Source organism: Schistocerca cancellata, chromosome 1, assembly GCF_023864275.1.
Source record: "Schistocerca cancellata isolate TAMUIC-IGC-003103 chromosome 1, iqSchCanc2.1, whole genome shotgun sequence".
NCBI classification, from domain to species: Eukaryota; Metazoa; Arthropoda; class Insecta; order Orthoptera; family Acrididae; genus Schistocerca; species Schistocerca cancellata.
The window spans coordinates 806,626,079-806,641,165 of record NC_064626.1 but is presented as its reverse complement, the minus strand read 5'-3'; the positions used below and the strand labels follow the sequence as shown (position 1 = coordinate 806,641,165).

Genomic DNA, 15,087 nt, shown 5'->3' with positions numbered 1-15,087 from the left:
ACCGATACCCGAGAATTACTGAATGTAAGCTTTGGGGCGAAGAATGAAATCAGCATTAAGACAGAAACGATTTTAGACATTAGCTGCCAGTGGAAATTGTTTTTATCAATGTGGCAAGTTGAAAATTTGTGCCCGACCGGGATTCGAACCTGGGTCTCCAGCTGACGAGGCAAATGGGCTGACGCTACACGGTCTGGACGCAGTGGTCAGCACAACTGCACGGAGTGCCCTAGCACGCCTCCTGTCACACACAAATTCTCAACTTACGCGACACACTACTGGTGTAGGTCCTGCTCATTACCCTCGTTAATTGCTGCAGCTCGCTGATTCCTGCAGGAGTTCGAGCTTGGTGTGCATCTGCACTGAAGGGATCATTGGCTGTCATCGCCTTAATTACAAATGTGGTATCTGTTCTTTCGGACACGTCCGAAAAAGCAGACACCACACATATAAAGTCGACATACTTGTTGTCAACACAACATACCATGAGCGAATGATGCAACAAATTCATTTCGAAACAAGAAACACAGAGACTGATATCAGCATTTGCATTCTTGTTCATATCTTTTCAGCACTATACAGTTACAAAGGAAAATTCAACCAAAGGAAATGCAATTACTTTGTAACGAGCCAGCAGAATCGGTGGGTTCGCTCTGCCAAACGCTTTAAACAGCCTCCGAAATTCTGTCGTTGCGGTTCGGGTTCGCCCTCTATAGGCAATGTCCAATGTTGATACCGTTCCGCACTAGCTGAGACCTCAGAACGCCAAGTTTTTACCAGCCTTGTCTTTGCACCGGCAAGTGTTACACTTGCGCTAATGCTCTGGATCGTTTTAATTCTCCTGATATCGATTACGTGGAGTAATTTTTTTGGGTGTGGAAATATGCTACATCCCGTTTCACTGCTGCATTCCTTTTTCAGTCCAGTGTACGTAATTTAACGTCGATCAACATTCGTGTGCTAAGTCCGGTCTATGCGAATTAAAGTTTTCATAGTATCCTAAATTTCAACTCCAAATTGCGTATTTATTTTATAACTGGTGCTGCTTAGATAATTATCAACAACAATCTAGAACAAATACAGGTTCATCTACAGTTAGCTCTAAAAGTAGAAGCGATAATTACTTCATGATACTAGTATTGCCAACAAGTAAAAATGGAAAAGTGAGGAAGTATAGTTGATAGGGAAGACGGATGTGGCAAAGTACGCTTGTATAAACCTACAAATAATTGCTTTCTGTTGAAGTCTGCTATTATATGGCACCAGTAATGTCCAAGAAATAATATTTCGTAGTATTTCTTTTTAAAGACCTTGTTAATGTTATGGTGTATAATTTTTTTATATAATGGGTTTGTTTATAAATAAATAAATCTTCTGCTACCAGTCACGATTTTTCTTTATTTTACTATTCGCACGACGCGTTTCGAGAAATAATTCCCATTTTCAAGTGCGTTTTTTTTATGTGTGTTCAGCCATTTCTTTTGATGTTGTCAGTGTGTGTGAGTCTGCTTCATTTTGTTGACTTTTACTGTAATACATAAGAAACGCGATTTTTAGGTGGGTATCAGTTCTTTCTGTGAGGTTAGTGGCTAAAGTTTGAGAACAATTTGTACTTACAGTTTTCTAATGGTCCATTTGTGTAGAATCTCACACACACTTAACAAATGGACCATTAGAAAACTGTAAGTACAAATTGTTCTCAAACTTTAGCCACTAACCTCACAGAAAGAATTGATACCCAACTAAAAATCGCGTTTCTTATGTATTACAGTAAAAGTCAACAAAATGAAGCAGACTCACACACACTGACAACATCAAAAGAAATGGATTAACACACATAAAAAAACGCACTTGAAAATGGGAATTATTTCTCGAAACGCATCGTCCGAATAGTAAAATAAAGAAAAATCGTGACTGGTAGCAGAAGATTTATTTATTTATAAACAAACCTATTGTATCTACAGTCGCAGGCTTTCAAAAACCATTTATAATGGATCAAATCAGATTTTTTTTAGTTTCTAGCTGAAGGACAACAAAAATTCTATAGTAGACACGGTGTTACATCTTCTGTCAACGAACTGTATCTCATAGATACTTGTTCCTACATTGTAGAATAATGACTTGTAAAAACATGTTTCGACCTTTCTACTTCTTTTTTTGATCATTAGTCTTCTGACTGATATATTACGACCCACCACAAGTTCCTCTCCAGTACCAATATTGTGGTGTCAGAGTATCACTTAAACTCAACGTCCCCAATTATTTGTTGGATATTTCCCAATCTCTGTCTTTCCCTATCGATTATACCCCCTACAGTTCCCTCTAGTATCACTGAACATATTTCCTGATATCTTAACACATGTCCTTTTATTCTCTCCCTCTCTTTTTTGTAAGTGTTTTCCATATATGCCTCTCCTTGCCAATTCTGCAGAGAAGTTCCACGTTTCTTATCACACCAGTCCACCCCATTTTCAACATCCTTCTACAGTACCTTATCTCAAACGGTTCAATTCTTTTGTTTTTCGGTTCGAAGCCCATGACCGAGTTCCATACAATATGTGTTCCAACCGTATATTCTTAGAAATTTCTTCCTCAAATTTAGGCCTACATTCTATCGTAATAAACTTCTTTAAGCGACAAATGCTCTCTTTACTTGTGCTAGTCTGCTTCTTACATATTCCTCGTTTCGTCGGTCATGTGTTATTTTGCTTCCAAGGTAGCAGAATTATTTCACTTCGTCTACTTGGTGGCATCCAAATTTGATGTTAGATATACCGCTAATACCATTTCTGCTATTCCTCATTACTTTCGTCCTTCTTTGATTGTTCATTCCATTCAGCACATCACGTAATTTTTCCTCGGTTTCACTGAGTATAGCAATGTCATCAGCGAATCTTATTATTAATATTCTTACTCCTTGAATTTTAATCCTATCCTTGAACTTCCCTTTCATTTCTATCATCGGATCATCGAAATATAGATTCAACAATAAGAGCAAAAGATTACACACATTTCTTACACCAGTAGTTAAGCAATTACCCCTGAATGCGATCAGTCATTAACTAGTATCCCGCCCTCCTCGCCTCCCCCCCCACCACCATCTGTTTCCCCCCCCCCCCCGCCCTTCCTCCATATTATCACCAAATTTACCACCTGAATAAACTGTAGAATGAAAGAACTTTCTTGGAATACTTTCATTTTCAAAATTACGAAAGATGAATTATATTTAGCTTTTGTATGTGTTAGAATGAATGACGAACGAATTCATGGTGCATCGCAAGTGCTACCCACAACTCCTTCTCAGAAAAGACAGCTAGCTATCCATAGTGAGGGTACACACTTGTTACAAAACATGTTTCGCCTGCATTACTCCTCTCCATAGCTGCACTTGCTTGACCTGCACACTGTAACCCCATTTAAAAACAAACAAGTTCAGATGTGTGCACTATACTTATTGTTTGTAAATCATTCCATTGCTGTACTCCTTACTTCTGAACTGGCAGAAAGAAGTCACTACAGGCTGTTAATTCTTTGTGTCTAACCGCTGTGACAGTAATAATAATAATAATAACAATAATCGAATCGTTTAGCTTTTACCCTCCAGAAAATTTCATTTTACCCCTCAAGAGGTAATTATCCCCAGGTTGGGAACCACTGTCTTACACCCTTTCAGAATCGAGCACTTAGTTCTTGGGTTTCCATTTTTATTGTTCTTGTTTGATTCTTATACATATTGCATATTATCCATCTTTCTCTATAGCTTAATCCATTTTTCTGACAATTTCAAACAGCGTTCACCATTTCAAGTTGTCAGACACTTTCCTTAGGTAGACAACTGCCATGGCAGTGTTCTGATTTTTCTGTCTTTGTTTCCATCGTCAAGCTCAGCGTCAAAACTGGGTACCTAGTGCCTTTAACTTTTCCTCAAGCCAAACTGATCGTCGTATAACAAATGGAATTCGTGGCAAAACCTTGTTAAATTTATCACCCTTTATGTATTTCTGTTAACTTTTGTTGCTTTTCACAATACATTCATGTACACAGAAGTGCGTCGAGGTTTTTATGTTGTAGTGATTCAATCTTTAAGTACTTTTTCTGGATTCCCATATTAACACAAAACAATATTAGTACCTGGGATGAGAAGTTCCGCCTTATGCAAGACACCTTTTTTCTTTTGTTTCACCCATTCATGTTTCAGCACTTTTGTGCTGTCATCAGTGGGTTCTATTTATATTTTTAACTGTAAATTTGTTGTTAACATATTAACATTTTCGTCGTTTACAACATTATGTAAAAGTTGCATTTATAACTTAATTGGCGAAAAGTAACATACCTTACATTATATTATTGTCCTCTTGTTTTGGTAGCTGTTATGCTACACAATATACAACATGTCATCTGCAAACAGCAAAACGTAATTTATTTTCTGTTTGTTATGTATTTACGAACGGAAATAAGACTGTATCACGTTTTCTTTCTGTAACTTACAGTTTTGAAGTTGTGGTACGTTTTCCTGTTTTGTTGGCGAAGTAAATGGGCTTACTTCTTTGCCTGTGTTCGTGTGGCAATGCAGTTTATCGATTATTCAAAACATAGGCGGAGTTTTCGCTGCCATTACGTGTTGTTGTGGTTGTGTGGCATTCATTTGTTTCGTAGCGTGTTCTGTTGGCTGAGGCGCGCGAGTTTGAATTATATTTGGTGTTAGTTGTGTGTGGTTTATGTGGGTTTGTCTGTGTGTGATGAGTACTGGGGCAGAGAGGGAGTGTGTGTGTGTGTGTGTGTGTGTGTGTGTGTGAGAGAGAGAGAGAGAGAGAGAGAGAGAGAGAGACTGAAAGAAAGAAAAGAGAGAGGATTTATGTGTGTGTGTGTGTGAGTTTTACTTGTATAGTTCTTCTATTGTGGCGAAGAGAGTTTTGTTGCACAGTGATGTGTATTCATTGAGTACTTTATTTCCTTGGGCTATTGATTTTTGTATGTGGTAGTTTTCTTCTATAGTTAATTTTTGGTATAGGCTGCTGCTAGTTTTCAGGATGTGAAGGTCAGTTTCAATGTTTGTTGGGTGGTGGTTGTGTGCTACCAGGTGGTCTGCAAATGTTGAGTGTGTGCTATTGCTTTTCAGTGCTCTGAGGTGTTAAAAATATAAATAGAACCCACTGATGATAGCACAAAAGTGCCGTAACATGTATGGGTGAAACAATAGAAAAAAGGTGTCTTGCATAAGGCGGAACTTCTCATCCCATTTTCTTAGCAAGCACGGAGACAACAAGAAGAACTGCACCACAAGATGAATATTAGTACCAAGCGATAACTGCGACATACACTGTGCGAAGACGGGGGAGTATTTTTAAAGTTTAATGGCTACTAACTTTAGCGATGAATATCCAAACAGGAAAAATATACAGTCGGCGTTCGCTGTAATTCGTTAGAAAATAAGATATATTATAAGTTCTGCTTTGGTGTCACTTATTAAATCTATCTCTTGTAATAAGCGGTAGGTGACTGCATTTCACCTTGTGGCGCTACCTAAATGCACATCCCGCACAGTGGAAAAAACATAAAGGCCACCGGACAATTGGGTTCATTGAACAATTGAATACTTTATGCCTGGCCTTGTCAAGAGACACACGAGAACTTCCTCAGAACTTTGTTTCGTTTGTATTATGAAGCACACTCTGGTTTCATTGTAGCACTCTACCTATGAAGTCTTTCTTTTGTAAATGACTGATCTGACAGACATGAAAGACTCATGGGGGCGGTAACTGAGAAGGGACTGAGAAAATGTTGTTGCCTATCCCTGATGTTATTCAATGTGTGCATTGAGCAAGCAGTAAGGGGTACGAAAGAGAAATTTGGAAAGGAAGTTAAAGTTGAGGGAAAAGGAATAACAACTTCGAGGTTTGCCGATGACGCTGTAATTCCGTCAGAGGCGGCAAAGACCAGTTGAACGGAATGGATAGTGTCTTGGAAAGTGGGATAAGATGAATATCAACCAGAGTAGAAACACGGTAATGAAACAGAGTAGTCGCATTAAATCAGATGATGTTGAGGGAATTAGATAAGAAAATAAGACATTAAATGTGGTAGATGTGTTTTGTCATTTGAGCAGCAAAATAACTATGTAGGAAGTTGAGAAAATATAAAACGCAGACCAGCAATTACAAGAAAAGCGTTTCTGAAAAGTAGAAACTGGTTCACGCCGAATATAAATCTACGTGTTAATAAGTTTTTTATGCAGGCATTTATTTGAAGTGTTCCTTGCACGAAAGTGAAACTGGGATGATAAACAGTTCAGAGAAGAAAAGAAAAAAAAAGCTTTTGAAACGTGGGTGGCAGAAGAATGCCGGAAATTGGATGGGTAGGTCGCAGAACTAATGACGAGGTAGAAAAGGAAAGAAAAGAAATGTGTGGCACAGCTTAAAAGAAGAGATCGACTGATACGACACATCCTGAGGCATCAAGAAATCGTAGGTATTGTGGTGAAGGAAATAATGTGTGTGTGTGTGTGTGTGTGTGTGTGTGTGTGTGTGTGTGTGTGTGCACGTGTGTGTGTGTGTTTTGGTGCAGAGAGGTAAAAATTGCAGAGGAAGACAAGGCCTTGACTACAATAAGCAGGCTGAAAAGAATGTATGTCGCGCAGAGTTATGCGGAGAGCAAAAGGAAGGAAGGAAGATTAGCATGTAACGTTCCGTCGACATCGAAGTCATTAGAGACGGAGCACAGACTCGGACTATTTCAAGTATAGGGAAGGAAATCAACCGTGCCCTTTCAAAGGATGGCCGGATGGTACACATCGGTCTCCCGAATGCGAGTCCAGTGTGTTGATCGCCGCAGCACCTCACTCGGTCTGAGAGAAGAGGTTGGTGAAGGATGAGAGCTGCCTCAAACTAGTCTGAAGACCATAGCAACTAACAAGATATATTACAAGCAAATCAAACATTAGTAAGATGCATGCCCAGTCATAGTGAAAAAAAAGCCCACACACTGTTTTTGCAGATCTAAAGGAGTAGTAGCGCAGATTAAACGATTCAGACGTACTTGCTGTTGTCCTGTGGACTCAGAGGACGTGGTGATGGGTTCTGTATCTGTACCTACCAACCGAGAGCAATGGCACTGCTCTAATAATTCTGGACGATGAGAAAATGAACGAGGTGCATATTCATTCCAGACGGAAGATGAAGCTGGCTGCGATCGCAACGAAGTCGAAACCGCAACATTTAGAAGCAATACTGTTAGAACTGTAAAAGCCTGCCCGTCTTTTCTACATCTACATCTACATTTATACTCCGCAAGCCACCCAACGGTGTGTGGCGGAGGGCACTTTACGTGCCACTGTCATTACCTCCCTTTCCTGTTCCAGTCACGTATGGTTCGCGGGAAGAACGACTGCCGGAAGCCTCCGTGCGCGCTCGAATCTCTCTGATTTTACATTCGTGATCTCCTCGGGAGCTATAAGTAGGGGGAAGCAATATATTCCATACCTCATCCAGAAACGCGCCCTCTCGAAACCTGGACAGCAAGCTACACCGCGATGCAGAGCGCCTCTCTTGCAGTCTGCCACTTTAGTTTGCTAAACATCTCCGTAACGCTATCACGCTTACCAAATAACCCTGTGATGAAACGCGCCGCTCTTCTTTGTATCTTCTCCATCTCCTCCGTCAACCCGACCTGGTACGGATCCCACACTGATGAGCAATACTCAAGTATAGGTCGAACGAGTGTTTTGTAAGCCACCTCCTTTGTTGATGGACTACATTTTCTAAGGACTCTCCCAATGAATCTCAACCTGGTACCCGCCTTACCAACAATTAATTTTATATGATCATTCCACTTCAAAATGTTCCGCACGCATACTCACAGGTATTTTACAGAAGTAACTGCTACCAATGTTTGTTCCGTTATCATATAATCATAGAATAAAGGATCCTTCTTTCTATGTATTCGCAATACATTACATTTGTCTATGTTAAGGGTCAGTTGCCACTCCCTGCACCAAGTGCCTACCCGCTGCAGATCTTCCTGCAGTTCGCTGCAGTTTTCTAATGCTGCAACTTCTCTGTATACTACAGCGCCATCCGCGAAAAGCCGCATGGAACTTCCGACACTATCTACTAGATCATCATCATCATCAGTCTCCTAGAACTTAGAACTACTTAAACCTAACTAACCTAAGGACACCACACACATCCATGCCCGAGGCAGGATTCGAACCTGCGACCGTAGCGGTCGCGCTGTTCCAGATTGTAGCGCCTAGAACCGCTCGGCCACTACAGCCTGCTTCTACTAGATCATTTATGTATATTGTGAAAAGCAATGGTCCCATAACACTCCCCTGTGGCACGCCAGAGGTAACTTTAACGTCTGTGGACGTCTCTCCATTGATAACAACATGCTGTGTTCTGTTTGCTAAAAACTCTTCAATCCAGCCACACAGCTGGTGTGATATTCCGTAGGCTCTTACCTTGTTTATCAGGCGACAGTGCGGAACTGTATCGAATGCCTTCCGGAAGTAAAGGAAAATGACATCTACCTGGGAGCCTGCATCTAATATTTTCTGGGTCTCATGAACAAATAAAGCGAGTTGGGTCTCACACGATCGCTGTTTTCGGAATCTATGTTGATTCCTACAGAGTATATTCTGGGTTTCCAGAAACGACATGATATGCGAGCAAAAAACATGTTCTAAAATTCTACAACAGATCGACGTCAGAGATATAGGTCTATAGTTTTGCGCATCTGCTCGACGACCATTCTTGAAGACTGGGACTACCCGTGCTCTTTTCCAATCATTTGGAACCTTCCGTTCCTCTAGAGACTTGCGGTACACGGCTGTTAGAAGGGGGGCAAGTTCTTTCGCGTACCCTGTGTAGAATCGAAATGGTATCCCGTCAGGTCCAGTGGACTTTCCTCTGTTGAGTGATTTCAGTTGTTTTTCTATTCCTTGGACACTTATTTCAGTGCTGAAACTGAGGGAACCATAAATTCTTTCATGTATGTAATTTTCTCTATTCAAAATACTAATCGTACAGAATATTGACACGTAAAGTACCAAAATAGCTCATTATTAAATTTTCAATAACGCACCATAAGGAAGCTTCATGTAGCAAAATTCAGTAACTGTAACTAGAAGAAATAGACTAAGTTCTGTTCGTGTTAATGAACTTCTAACAAACAAACTTCCAGATGTCAGTCAGATCGGTACCAAACGTTGTATATCGACAGAGTATCAATCAAAAATCTGATATAGTTTGAGCTGTGCGCTGTCTTCCAGGAGAACGTGAGTAAACAATAACATGTAACACATGACCTACGGAGCACAGTAAAAGCATAACTGCGAACGTTTCTCGTGGAGAGCTCCTGTGAGGAAACTGGTTCAGCATTACTTCGTCGTACCAAAGGTCTCGTGTTCGAGCTCTCTTTTTGCCAGTTTTTATACTGTAGTACGTATGAAACTGTTACATGGGACAGTATGTTTCTGATTTGTAAAAAAGAGCTGTTCGGAGCATATAGCAATGTTGTATTGCCAGACTCCCTGGCTTTTTTTTAGCTAGCAAACGTCTAGTGTACTTTACTGTTTTCTTTTAGTTTCACAGAACGAACACAAACAATCGCAACAAAAGACCGAAGAAATAATTGCAACATACGTGCGCAAGTATTAATAGCAATAACAGTAATGATAATAATAATAATAACAATAAAAATAAGGGGTCTAGGGGTAGCGTCTTAGATTAGTAATCAAAACGTCCTCGGTCCGGGTTCGAAACCCGTCGCCGCTTAAATTCCGATTAATAATCAGCATTTGCGGATGAGGAGTTCCTACATAAGCAGTCACCCTCATTCTGCCAACGGCCTTGTCAAAGAGGGCAGAGGAATGAACAGAGGTTTCATGGTATTCTCTTGTCCTTGGGGTGGGAAACTGCCATTAAAGACGGAAGATTCAGCAATGATCAACGGCATGAGGATGCAGAAGGCAATGGAAAGCACTGCATTATATTCACAGGACACGTGGCCTGTAACTGAAAAAGTGTCATGATGATCTCTCTATTGGATTGGCAAAAGATTCCGGAGTAGTCCCCATTCGGATCTCCAGGAAGAGTCCGTTAAGGGTGAGGTGACCATGAGAAAAACATTCAATTACCGTCAAAACGATAAAGTTCTACGAGTAGGGGCGTGGATGTCAGAAGCTTGAACTTGGTCGGGAAGCTGGAATATCTGAAAAGGGAAATGCGAAGGCTCAGTCTAGATATACTGTAGTAGGGGTCAACGAAGTGAAAGACGATAAGGATTTCTGATCAGATGAGTATAGGGTAATCTCAACAGCAACAGAAAATGGTATAACGAGAGTAGGATTCGTTGTGACTAGGGAGGTAGAGCAGAGAGTGTGTTACTGTGAACAGTTCAGTGATACGGTTGTTCTTACCAGAACTGACAGCAAACCAACTCCGACAACGATAGTTCAGGTATACATGCCGACGTCGCAAACTGAAGATGAAGAAATAGAGAAAGTATACGAGGCTACTGAAAGGGTAATACAATACGTAAAGGGAGATGAAAATCTAATAGTCATGGGCGATTGGAATGCAGTTATAGGGCAAGGAGCAGAAGAAAAGGTTACAGGAGAATATGGGCTTGAGACAACGAATGAGAGAGGAGAAAGACTAATTGAGTTCTGTAATAAATTTCAGCTCGTTATAGCGAATATTCTGTTCAAGAATCATAAGAGGAGGAAGTATACTTGGAAAAGGCCGGGTGATATGGGGAGATTTCAGACAGATTATGTCATGATCAGGCAGAGATCCCGAAATCAGATACTGGATTGAAAGGCGTACCCAGGAGCAGATATAGACTCAGATCACAATATAGTAGTGATAAAGAGTAGGCAGAAATTTAAGAGATTAGTCAGGAAGAATCAATACGCAAAGAAGTGGGATGCAGAAGTACTAAGAAATAACGAGATATGCTTGAACATCTCTAAGGCTGTAGATAAATCAATAAAGAATATCTGACTAGGCAGTATAGTTGAAGAGGAATGGACATCTCTAAAAAGGTCAATCACAGAAGTAGGAAAGAAAAACATAGGTACAAAGAAAATAACTGCGTAGAAACCATGAGTAACAGAAGAAATACTTCAGCTGATTGCAGAAACAAGAAAGTACAAAAATGCTCAGAGAAATTCAGAAACACACAAATACAAGTCGCTGAAGAATGAAATATATAGGGAGTGCAAAGAAGCTAAGAAAAAATGACTGCATCGGAAATGTAAAGAATAGAGAAAGAAATGATTGTTGTAAGGACTGACTCAGCATATAGGAAAGTCAAAACAACCTTCGGTGAAATTGAAAGCAAGGCTAGTAACATTGAGAGTGCAACGGGAATTCCACTGCTAAATGCAGAGGAGAGAGCGGATGGGTGGAAAGAGTACATTGAAGGCCTCTGTGAGGGGAAAGATTTATCTGATGTGATAGAAGAAGAAATATGAGTCGATTTAGAAGACTGGGATCTAGTATTAGAATGAGAATTTCAGAGAGCTTTTGAGGATTTAAGATCAGATAAGGAGGAAGGGATGGATAAAATTTCATCAGAATTTCTACAACCATTGGGGGAAGTGGCAACAAAACGACTATTCACGTTGGTGTGTAGAATGTATGAGTCTGACGACATACCGTCTGACTTTCAGAAAAAATATTATCCACACAATTCCGAAGACTGCAAGGGCTGACAAGTGCGAGAATTATCACAGAATCATGCATCAAAGTTACATACAAGAACAATATACAGAAGAATGGAAGAGAAAATTGAGAATGTGCTAGATGATCAGTTTGGATTTACGAAAGGTAAAGGCACCAGAGAGGCAATTCTGACGTTGCGGTTGATACTGGAAGCAAGACCAAAAAATAATCATCACAGGAAGGTAGTCTTTCGCCCCTACTTTTCAATCTGTACATCGAAAAAGCAATGATGCAAATAAAAGAAAGATTCAGGAGAGGAATTAAAAATCAAGGTGAAAGTATATCAATGATACGATTCGCTGATGACATTGCTATCCTGAGTGAAAGTGAAGAAGAATTACATGATCTGCTGAATGGGAATGAACAGTCTAATGAGTACAGAGTATGGATTGAGAGTAAATCGAAGAAAGACGAAAGTAATGAGAAGTAGAAGAAATGAGAACAGCGAGATGCTTAACACCAGGATTGATGATCACGAAACACATGTAGTTAAGTAATTTTGCTCCCTAGGCAGCAAAGTAACCAATGATGGACGGAGCAAGGACTCAGAAGCAGGCTAGCAATCGCAAGAATGGCATTCCTGGCCAAGAGAAGTCTAGATTTGAGGAAGACATTTCTGAGAATGTACGTTTGGACCACAGCATTGTATGGTAGTGAAAGATGACTGTGGGAAAACCGGAACAGAAGAGTTGAGGTGTGGTGCTACGGACGAATGTTGGAAATTAGATGGACTGATAAGGTAAGGAATGAGGAGTCTCTGTGCAGAATCGGAGAGGAAAGGAATATGTGGAAAAGACTAACAGGAGACAGGATGATAGGAGATATGTTAAGGCATCAGGGAATGACTTCCATGGTACTAGAGGGAGCTGTAGAGATTGGAATGCACCCGACAAATAATTGACGATATAGGTTGCAAGTGCTTCTCTGAAATGAAGAGGTTGGCACAGGCGAAGAAAATAGAAAAAAAAACCGATTCGAGCTCGAACCTGGGATCCTTTGGTCGGCGAACTAAGACTATACCGACTTCCTCACGGGAGCTCTGGACGAGAGGCCCTCACAGTTACGTTTTCCTTGTGCGCCGTAGGTCATGTGATCCTTATTGCTTACCGTTTACGCACATTCTCCTGGGTGACAGCGCGTAACACGGACTTTATCGGTGGTTTGGTTTACAAGCTATCGGTATACGTCGTTTGGTACTGATCTGGCTATTTGACATTTGGGGCTTTGGGTGTAAGTCGATGTAGTACACAAGAATAATGTTATTATGCCTGGGTAGCTATAATTTGAGTTCAGTATTGATAATGACTCAGTGTTCTGTCTTTGTCCTAATAATCTTAATATTTTATTAATATTAGAGTGCTTCCGCAGGGTAAAAGCATAATGGCTAACCGCTCTTAGGTTTTAAAATTTAAAAAGTTAGATACGTTTAATAAGCAAATGGAGGGGAGGTGGTATATAACGAGAACTGCTAGTCGTCGAATTAATTATTCAAGACGCAGCTGAGGCCCGAATAAAACGCCTGTGAACAGCAAGGCCGCCCCACTGAATCGATTCCGACCTGACGCGCAACGTGGTGGTAATCGACGAAGCCAACGACCTGCTGAATGACCCTTCACGGATAAATATCGCAGCAGCGAAAGGGAAGGAAAGGCGACACAACTCGCAGTGAGAGTTTCCGCTCCTAGAGTGGCGCCGTTCGTCAAAAAAACGTGGTCAGTAAGCAAATTAGCCTTTAGGCCTATATGCTTTTTTCTGACCTCTACCTGAAATAACTAAAACGCTGGGAACATTTGACAATGGTTGCCACAAAAACCGACTGTTTTCTCCCTCTCGATTTATTCTCTCTTGTTATTGCTTACTTCCTTCACACGGAACCTGAAAATGTTTCTGAAAAGGTAATTCATATTCAGAGATTTGTATGAATTATTTTACACGATGAGACACCGTTTTTTCGTGACTTACACGTCTGAAGGCATTCAGCTAGCTAGTGCACTTCCTTTTTACGAACTAAGTACTGACGGAGTATTTCTTCCTTTCTTACATCACTATTTACGTATGTCGATCATTTTATTTTATAACTACAATGTGCCGCTAACGAAGCGATTGCCTTTGGTGACATCTTTTGCAATAACGACTGCGCGAATCGACGGTATCTCGTAAGGAAAGAAAGAGCAGCAGCTGCCGCCGAGGTCCAGGCGCCGTGCCTAACACGCAGAAGGTCCCCGGTTCGATTGCGGACGGAAACCCGTTTTCGTCGCACTCAGCAAGACACTTGCTACGATCTCTACTGTGACCATTTAAATCAACTTCAAACGTTCCACCAGCAGGATGCACATGGCTCAAATGAAACATGAAACGGTTTCAGAACTGGTTGTCGGATTTTAGCGCTGACTTGGAGGCCTGGAAATGCGCGAAACAGCCGCCGCCATGCGATTTGTTACCACACCGGTGTACAAAACGCAAGGGCTCGTCCGGGATTTGAACCCGGGACCTCCTGCACCCGAAGCAGGAATCAAACCCCTAGACAAACGAGCCTATTCGCTCCGAAAACGCACTGCATGTGAATGACGCCACCTTTGATGGTCTCACCATGTAGGGCTGCAGCTCACCCAGCGTTCTCCCTGTCTGTCGCGGTTGGATTGTTTTCATCGACGTCTTTTACTATAGGAACTTCACGAATCGGAGGGAGCTCGTAGCCGATGCCCTTGCTAACACAGAAGAAAAACTGTTGCTATTACAAGTCTCCGGGTGGTACGTGAAAAGAACCGTCGTTTCTGTGGTGTAGCGGTTATCACGTCTGCTTTACACGCAGAAGGTCCCCGGTTCGATCCCGGGCAGGAACACAACAATTTTAATCTATATTTCGGATTTCATTTCCGAGATGACCTCACGTCCGCGTATGCAGAGACAAGCAATGTCGTATGCTAGACGGATAGCGCGTCATTTTACTGTCAAATACTGTTGCTCTCTTATTGCACCGGTATTTGGTAAATGAGAACGCCCCTAGCTCCATTATGACTGGCAAAATTTATAATCCGGTTCTTCAGGGCTACTTCAAGTGCGCTTGCTACTGGCTTTCCTGAGCTCACCCTACTCGCCTTGTCACAGCTCTGTCAAAGTGTGATGCTAACTAATAATGAGAAACTCTTTAGGCATGGGTATGATGGTAAATGACTGTTTTGCTTTCAACATAATTTTGTGGGCAATCACAGCTGCAGGAATGAGTTCTTATCAAACAAAACCGCAGCAGCTGTTAGTACAACCGGTTCCGCAACATGAAATTTGCATCATCAGTTAGATAATCCAATCGTTTACAGCGAAGTGTAGAGATTATTGGACGTCCTCATCGCCCTCAGTCACG

At 41.2% G+C, this 15,087-nt stretch overlaps 2 non-coding genes across 2 annotated transcripts; one reads left to right on the top strand and one right to left on the bottom strand.

Annotated features, from left to right (window-relative positions):
* Nucleotides 1–14,189: 14,189 nt before the first annotated feature.
* Nucleotides 14,190–14,261, bottom strand: Trnap-cgg (transfer RNA proline (anticodon CGG)). The gene has a single exon. It is a non-coding gene; the product is annotated as a tRNA-Pro (tRNA).
* Nucleotides 14,262–14,496: 235 nt separating this feature from the next.
* On the top strand, nt 14,497–14,569 carry Trnav-uac (transfer RNA valine (anticodon UAC)). The gene has a single exon. It is a non-coding gene; the product is annotated as a tRNA-Val (tRNA).
* The last annotated feature ends 518 nt before the right edge of the window (nt 14,570–15,087 follow it).